At 42.0% G+C, this 9,436-nt stretch overlaps 1 protein-coding gene across 4 annotated transcripts in view; it reads left to right on the top strand.

Annotated features, from left to right (window-relative positions):
* Positions 1-9,436, top strand: part of vwc2l (von Willebrand factor C domain containing 2 like) — a 359,062-nt gene that overhangs the window by 142,797 nt on the left and 206,829 nt on the right. The gene's annotated exons all lie outside the window — the stretch shown is intronic.

The raw sequence follows: 9,436 nt of genomic DNA, 5'->3' as shown, positions 1-9,436 counted from the left end.
TTACTTTATTGAACTATACCACTATACTGTAATATTATGAGTAATATTATATGTAATATAGAATATATAATTAATATTATTATGTGGTATTATTATTAGTGTTATATTGTATTACATTATAATATTATTATCAATATTATATGTATATACAATATATTATATTATAAAACTGAAGGCGGGAGCCAGGTAAATGACCTCGGAGGGCCGCATCCGGCCCCCGGGCCTTAGTTTGGGGACCCCTGATCTAAGCATTAGCAAACTACTACTAGATGTTAGAAGTCGGGCTTATGACATTATTAATGTTGTAGTTCACATGTATATTCATGGCACCATTGCAATGACTGCAAATCCCTCCCCTTAAAAGCCAGGCAGTTGAACCAACCAAAAGAATTCCAAGTTGCTGTAGAGCGGGTCATTGCAGGATGACACATCCAGCCCATTCCCACCAGATGTACTGAATATGCCAGCTCCTTTCATTGCATTTTGCACCACACTTCACTAAAGGGTTGAATATTTAATCATTCAATATCCCATTCTCCCCTGCTCAGAATCCCTTTGGCTGCTGTTGCGGCCTGCCATATTTATATATATATAAATGTAATGTCCATAATTAGGACAGAAGAAACAACAAAACCACTGGGCCAAATCACACCAAATTTGGCCACAATACTCATCACTTTCCAAGGAGTGACCATAACTGCCCCCCCCCCCCAAAAAAACCGGTATGGCCTATATCTATTTTTCACTTCCCCCTTCCTTTTTGCCTAATGGTACTCTCCCCTCTTTTCCCTTTACTCTCCGCACTTGCCCCGAAAAGAGTGACCATGTTTACAGCCAGGGCTCCGGGGGAGAGTCCGTCAACCTGGAGAAGAGCAGATAGAGAGAGAGCCAGCTGCCAGGGCTGTTCTTCTTGGAGGGGCTTTCCTCCCTCCTCACACACAAAGGGAGGACCTTTCCACAAAGCCCAATATCCCAGAATATCAAGGCAGAAAATCCCGTATCTGCTTTGAACTGGGTTGTCTGAGTCTACACTCAAATAATGTGGGATTTTCTGCCTTGATATTCTGGGATAAAGGGCTGTATGGAAGGGCCCTTAGGCCTCTTCCACACTGCCTATAAAATACAGATTATCTGATTTGAACTGGATTAAATGGCAGTGTAGACTCAAGGCCCTTTCACACAGCTATATAATCCAGAATGCCAAGGCACATAATCCACAGTATCTGCTTTGAACTGGGTTATCTTGAGTCCACACTGCCATATAATCCAGTTGAGTGTGGATTTTGTACAGCTATGTAGATGAGGCCTCATATAATCCAGTTTTAAGCAGATAATATAAGATTATAAATATAATATATAATAATTACTGTGGTATAATAATACCGAACAATATAATCTCTAAAACCAGGGCAGTAAATAAAGAACAACACTGAAAACAGGGGAATTCCACATAGGAAACAATCAGGACCAGCTAACACCTCCCAACAAAGGATTCCCCTAGGGAGGAATCAGCTAGGCTTTGAAGCTACAAGGCCATTAAATGCTAATTTAGTCAAGGTGACTAATTGCAGCATATAATCTTGCCTCCAACAGACAAGAGTTCTTTCTCTTACTCTGGACATTATTCCACAGGCGTATAAACCACACTTGTCCGGCTGCTTCCTACCTAGGAAAATCCATTGAAAAACAACAAAACCTGGCTCCCACCATTAAAAAAACTATAAAACCAGGACAGTAAATTAAAAATAATACTCTGAAAACAGGGGAATAGGCTACTAGAGGGGTTTGAGATGACTGACTCACCATACTGAGAGTTCAAGTTAACCTACAGCCAGACACTGAACCCCAGCAGTGCTGCATCTAAACCAAACTTGCCCAACATAACAGACTTTAAGTACTGATGGAGTTTGTGGGCATTAAACAAGCATGATGTGAGTTGCAGTTCACACACAACCTTATGCGTACTGCACATAAATAAAAACATATAACATATATTAAATATCACCACTTCCTCATGACTTTTTTCCCAAAAACCAGCAGACTATGCCACAGCAATTCATGGCTGGGCACAGCTAGTGTGTGCATGTGTGTGTGTGTGAGTGTGTGTGTGTGTGTGTGTGGAGGGGGTGTCAAACTGAAAGATATAACTACAACAGTAAACTCTAATGGCTAGCTATGTCTGATGATGCAGGATTTCAGCCTGTCACATTTTATGATATATGGGGGGGGGGGGGGGGGAAGCTGTGACCAGCCTTCCTTCCATGAGCCACTGCCAATCAAGTTTTTGGCTTAATTTTAACTTAATTTTAATGGTCTGGGGAACAACCATATTTTCACCTGCTGATGCAGTGCACCTAGAAGTTCGGTTGGATTAAACAGTGAAGAAGGGTATGCCTGGCATGAAATAATTTGACAGAAAGGACAGTATGTACTTGCTCTTTTTCAACTGATCCTAAAACATGTTGCAGTAAATGTAGTATTACCTTTTACTTGAGATCCTGCATAGATAATCTGTGGCTTATCTTGAAAGCTATAGTCAACAATCTTTGCTGCAGGAAACTGACAAAGTGCATTTAAAATGCAGCAATAGGTCTTCTGTGCAGTCGAGGATCCTGTGGTAGTATTTAGTGGTGCCTGCAGTTTTGCCCCCTCCACAAACCGAGCAGAGATGCCATCAATAAAAAGGAGTAATGCATTCGGTTCCATCTGGATGCCTTCCCACCTCAGATTTGTTTGGGGACTATTGCTCTTGATCAAGAATGATAACATGCAGGTGTTTAATATTCCATACTTGATGCAAAGCAGCTGAAACACAATCAGTCTGTGTCACAGGGAGCCACATCGCCATTTAGGAAATGCAAACTTATTATGACTTAACTTATTAGTCCCAAATGGAGTTGACTTCAGAGGCTGTCTGAGAAAATCACTATGATAGGCTTTCATGGTGCTTTCACCATCAAAACATGTGTACTGGACTAATGGCACCTGAGGAGCCTAATCAGATGGGACAGCCATTTTCAAATGCTCTACATCAATTTGTTTCTCTCAAGGGAAGTGTGATACCAACTCAGCTTGTTGCAAAGGAATCTGGAAAATACAAATTGTGTTCTTATGGGCAGGGCCTCTTTGGTCTCTTCATCGCAGTCCTATACAGAATCCAAACATACCCATCCAAAACACTCATTGTCCCTATTGGCTACATTTTGCAGGGCACGAACAGTGGTTATGAAACTTTGCCTTTTGGAAAGGTGAATCTTCTGTTCTTGATCTTCTAACATCCCTAGACCCAAGTCAGGTTATTGTAGCAGTTTTGCAGGCCCACTTTTAGACTCAGTAGTTAATTGACATGGGGATAACATGGGATTTTTTTTTTAAATGCCTTCACTCACTCCAAAATGTATATGCAGGTCATTCTTGGTCAATTTCCTTGTATAATTTGTTTGAAGGTTTCTGGATCTGGTGATACTCCCTTTTCTGAAATGGATAGTTCTAACTTCCTTGAGCAATCAGTGTGTACTCTGGATATACTACAAGCCTCTAAAGGTGTATCTACACTGTAAAATAAATGCAGTTTTAAGCCACTTCAAATTCCATGGCTCAATGCTATGGAATTATGAGAGTTGTAGTTTACAAAGTCTCTAACCTTCTATGTCAAAGAGGTGGGAGGGACTTCCCACCACAGGGTGGCCATCCTACATGTCCTCTCCTTTACCCCAGTGTTGTGCTGGTACCAACTATGACATGGCCTCTATCTATTCCTTACTGCTTGCTCAGCCAGATGTCTCCTCTTCCCTTCCCAGTGTTCCCTGATACTCTGGCTGTAAGATGTCAGAGCATGCTTACAAGGAGGAGGGAAGTACTGTGCTGTGGTCTGAATCTACTACAACATGTGGAGTGAAGGGCAAAGGGGACTGCCATTTGGTGTCCCTTGGCCACCTAGGCCTGGGAACATAGGATGACAGTTGGAAATGTTGTGGCCAGTTCCCATTGGGAACTGGCCCAATTGTCCTCACTGCCCCTACATCAGTGAATACTTGGCCAACTTTTGGTAATGCTGACCTAAGTGACCAGTGTAGATGGAGCCTGATAGAATATGACTTACACAACATCACCCAATGGGTTTCCATGACCAAGTGGGGATTTGAATCTTGGTCACCCAGAGTACTAGACCAACACTCAAACCACTTTGCCATGCTGTCTTGTGACTCTTTCTTGCAAATGTACATAATTGAGATCCCAGTTCTTTGCTGGCTGGCACCTCGGTATACACCATTCATAAATCATGACATATTGCTCAGAAACAGCTCCTAAGTAGAGCACATAATGTACAAAGGGGCACTGAGTAATTTACTGGCAAGAACAGTCTGGATTTTGATTAGGCAGAAAAGATAGTACAGATAATTCACATATTCATAGACAGTAATTCTAATGGGGTGCTTACCTCATCCACTTTACTCACCCAGTATAAATGCAGATTATAGCTTGAAAATCTCACCAAGTAAATCGAGTTCCAGAAATTCTATTAAAAACATTTTGTTGCAAGTGGAATTACTGAATAAGATGGGAAGCAATTTAAAGATTAGTTTATGGAGAGTTAGCTACACAGACATAAATTTTCTCATTTGGACATTCCCTAGAGTAGAGGAAAGACAAATTATCAAATGCCAATGATATTCTCCTGTTCACTTAAAAATATTTCCACCTAGGGTGCTTTCTCATTACAGAATTAAAATGCAATGATTCCATTTTAATTGCCATGGCTCCACCCTATAGATTTCCAGGAATTTCAATTTTGGGAGCATTTATAATCCTTAGTCAGGAAGCCTCTCTAGTGCCTCTAGGCTACAGACACATCTAGGACCTCATCACATGGGGCTTTTGTCCCATTGTAGGACACTTTCAACATGGAGCTGATATGGAGCCTGCTGGAGCCCATCACATTATGTAGGGCTACTTCCAGTAAGGCTCCATGCTGGCAGTGTTGAAAGTGTGCTGGGAGGAAGAATTCAGAACATGGGTGACAGCCCGTGTTCTGATTGAGTAAGCCAGAGACAGCACGGGGGAAAACTGGGCAACGATGGCTCCCCCATATGATGGGAAAGGGGGTGAAGTGGCATATGTAAAGTGCAGCTTGATGGTTTGCTCTACTGCCCCACAGATTCACCACGCAGCCTCATGGATTCCCCTGCTGTCACCATGGAATTGATCCTGAGTAATGAGGGCAATAGCACCTTAATGCATTATTGCTCCATATTGACCAAAATTGGTGATTGGGGGGGGGGGGGAATCAAAATTCTTGCTCAAAATTTGGAGTATTATCTAATTTTTTTTCCTATCTAAACAGTTAGTCCAGTTCCAAAACGGAAATGGACACAATCATTCCCACGGCCACCTCCTATTTCTCAGTTTTGAGAAGCCCAGGGATATGGGATAGCAGTCTGCACCCTCTCCTATCCTTCCAGTCATGGAAGCATCTGAGGAGTTTCCTACCTGTTGGCCGCCTCCTACTGTGATATCATCCAGGATTATGGGACACTCTGGGAAGGGAGGAGGAGGGGGAAAAGACAGGAAATGTGGCAATCATGCTGCTGGGCGGTAGCTGGGCGGAAGACTTCCTTCCACCTCTGCAACAACTGGTAGACTCCCTGTGTGACCCATATCTGAGGTCAATTTGGTGTAGGGCACGCTGGATCAGCCCTGGAGTATTGGTCAGTGTGGATCCACCCTACATCTCCAAATTCCATAGAACATAGTCATGGCAATTAAAATGGAAATATTGTGCTATAATTTTGATAAAAGAGAGGACCTTAGACTCAGCTACAATTTGGGGTGTGGGTAGTAACTAATTCAGGCCAAAATTATTGTGGCAAACTCTTTCGAAGGCCAAGTTTTTATCCATTGTCTCCATCAAATCAATGTAAATTCTAGGAGGGAGACTGGCATATCATATAACCTATGAATGACCATCTGGCTTGTCAGCATGAGCAGACATCTTCCATCACCACCTTATAGTGTGACCTTCATCCTTTAACACATCCCAGCTGTCTCATACCAACTTCTTCTAGCTTGGCTGTTTGGCTGGGAAGGGGGGAAAGGCCAGTAATGGGAAGGTAATGGATAGGGAGAGCAAAGTATTTGAAACTCACAGAGAATCCTGGATGACTCTACATTGTAGAAATAATGCAGTTTGATACCACTTTAACTGCCATGACTAAGTGCAGTGGAATCATGGGAGCTGTAGTTTGTTGAGGCCTAACCACTTTTTGGTAGAGAAGGCCAAAGACACCATGATAAATGGTAATTCAAAGTTGTCAAACTGCATTAATACTACAATACACCCTCAGGGTTAGCTTTTTTTGGAAGGGTTTTGAAATAGTCTTCTAGGAATTCTCATGCCTAATCAGATTTATATGGGAAATTTTTAATTTATTTAATTTATAACTTTGCTTGGGTCAGTGGTTCTCAATCTGTGGGTTCCCAGATGTTTTGCCCTTCAACTCCCAGAACTCCTAACAGCTGGCAAACTGGCTGGGATTTCTGGGAGTCGTAGGCCAAAACACCTGGGGATCCACAGGTTGAGAACCACTGGTTTAGGTTGTGCTTCTTGGGTCTCAAAAGTGTTCCTCATGCATTAAGTAGGGAGAGAGAGTGCACTAAAATAACTGGGCTTATTAAAATAAGATTACAATATTCCAGAAGCAAACATGATAGAAGTATTCCAGTAGCAGGAAGACATAAGCACGAATTGCTTGGAAACCTTGAGAAGGTCCACGTTGGCCTCAAGTGGTGGAGTGGAGATTGAAAGTTCTGTAGCATCCAAAAAGCCCATTCTGTCTTCTCTCCAAATATTTTCTCTAAATGCGCAATGGAGGCGTAAGGTCTTAACAACCCAGGCAGTTTACAAACAAGAATTTAAGGGACTCCTCCTGCAAGCTAAGTAACAATACTGTTTCTTGTGTGCATGTGTGTGTGTTTTTGTCATTTGTAAAAAGCAATGTTCATTGCGATCAAGAGGAAATCTGGCTTTTGCCAACAAACAAAAGGTTTGCCATTGGGAGAAGATGACGTTCCTGGCCCACTATCCTAGATTGGGCTCCTGAAATCTGAGTTCATTCCATACACACAGATTTGATCTCTCTCCCTCCTCTTCTTTTTCTCCAAAAATAAAATAAAACAAACTGCAAATAGTGGCTCTAGAGGGTAAGCTAAGAGGATTTTATAACGATATAATCCATGTTGTCAGATATATGGAAATAGTCTCTTACTCATGGGATCCTTGCCAGAACGTTTCAGCCTTGCTTGATTTCCCCCTTTTCTTATCCATACTCCTTGGTAGACAATGAGCTGTCACTTTCTGTGATCCCAGATGGCTTGTCTGCATTTCTAAAAGAGACAGCCATTGGCAAAGGGGAGATAGAATCGCAATCAAACATGCCTACATTTTCAGAGCAGAACAGACACATTTACTGTTTGCTCTGTTTCCCAGAATGCAATGAAAAATATTTAGACACAACAGACAGAGATTGCAAGTGGAAGTGTTTTGAGGATTAACATTTGTGATGGCAGATGGAGATGGTGAAGAATTTGCCTATGGCTGTTTGGATTTACACCTACAATACCCCTCTCCTCCCGGCTGTAGGGATTTTTAATTGAAAGCATTAAAAATGATTTTGTTTGATCGATGTTAAGCCTCTATGTGCATTGGTATGCCTAGACTGATCCTGCGGAATACAAAATATATGGGGATGTTTACAAAATTCTCCCCATCCAACTTTATCCTCCATGTCTGGGATTCTGATTAATCTGGTCATCTTTCTGAGTAATTTCTTATCTTTCTACTTTTTTATTCCTGGGCTTCTGTGTTTCTGTTTAGAGTATTGTTTGCTCTGCAGACAACTGATAGCAAGCCATCTGGGATCACAGAAAGCTTCCTGTGGTTTTCTGAGTTTACTATGGCTTTAGTTTCTGGGCAGTTATTTTTCCCCCTTTACAGGTTTGTGTTGTATTAAATCACAGGATGGGAAAAATCTTGTAAACACGTGATTTCCTCATTTTCTTTTCAGTTTTAATCAATGAACACATTCACATTTCCACATCAATTACATAATTGTACAAAGAGAAAAATGGGTGAATCAAGATTCAATTTCTGGAGTGATTAACCGCACTATAACTAGAAGTAAGGTTCATTAAATTCACTGGGGTTTACTCTTAGGTAAATTGGCATAGGAAGGCAGCCTAAATCAATGTCCTCGTGTGCCTTAATAAGCTGTTAGGGGGAGAAAAAAACCTGTACACGTGCCAATTCTGAAATTAATGTTAGAAACACTCTTACATTAAACCAGATGGTAGAACACAAGGCAAGGCAAATAAAGGCACCAATAAAGGAATGGGGAAAATGCCTTTGTACTTCGATAAAGTTAAGCTCCTCTAGAGAGGTTTTGATTATGTGCAGCAAAATTTGCATATGGTCAAGGATGGATTGAGACAGGGAGCCGGTAAAGGTAAATGCAATTATGGAGGATCTGAGAAATCAGAAAAACTCAAATGCTTCTCTGTTTCACGTAATCCTCTAGTCTTGTGCAAAAGTTTGATCCATTAAAAATGTAGGCAATGAGAGAGCAATATGACAGGAACATAGTTTCTGACTGCATTTTGTCACCAGCCCAAACCTCTGAAGGTTGGGCTACAAAACCTCTAGCCCTCCAGCTGTGGTTGAATTTCAGCTCTGGGTTTTTCTGATCTCGGGGCTTGGACCCCCTTCTGCTGTTCTCAGTGTTAGGAGGAGAAATTGTAACGGAGTTGCTTTGAATAAAAATAAATAGAGATATATACACAAATACAAACTTGGGCTTCTTGTTGTTAGCCTAGGATGCACGTACAAGCAATATACTTCAAAAGGCACAAGCAGAAATTTATAGAAAAATACAGCTATTCAGACTTCTTGCTCCCTCTCCTAATTGGCTGAGAAGAGAGGCAGGCTAGGATCTATGGCCAGCACTTTGAATTGGGCCTGGAAACAGACTTGCAGCCAATGGAGCTGGTGTAACGGAGGAGTTGTATGCTCCCTGTACCCTGCTCCAGTTAGCAATCTGGCAGCCATACATTGGACTAGTTGAAGCTTCCAAGCAGTCTTCAGAAGCAACCCCATGTAGAGCACATTGCAGTAATCTATCTGGGATGTAACCAGAGTGTGGACTACCATGGCCAAGTCAGACTTCCCAAGGTATGGGCGCAGCTGGCGCACAAGCTTTAGTTGTGCAAAAGCTTCTCTGGTCAGCGCTGAAATCTGGGGCTCCAGGCTCAGTGATGAGTCCAGGATCACTCCCAGACTGCAAACCTGTGTCTTCAAAGGAATGTAACCCCATCCAATAGAGGTTGCAACCCCACGCCCTGTTCAGCCTTGCAACTGACCAGGATTACCTCTGTCTTGTCTGGA

This window comes from Anolis carolinensis, chromosome 1 (assembly GCF_035594765.1).
Source record: "Anolis carolinensis isolate JA03-04 chromosome 1, rAnoCar3.1.pri, whole genome shotgun sequence".
Lineage (NCBI taxonomy): Eukaryota > Metazoa > Chordata > Lepidosauria > Squamata > Dactyloidae > Anolis > Anolis carolinensis.
Note: the sequence above shows the minus strand (reverse complement) of the source record. Positions and strands in the feature narration are given on the sequence as shown.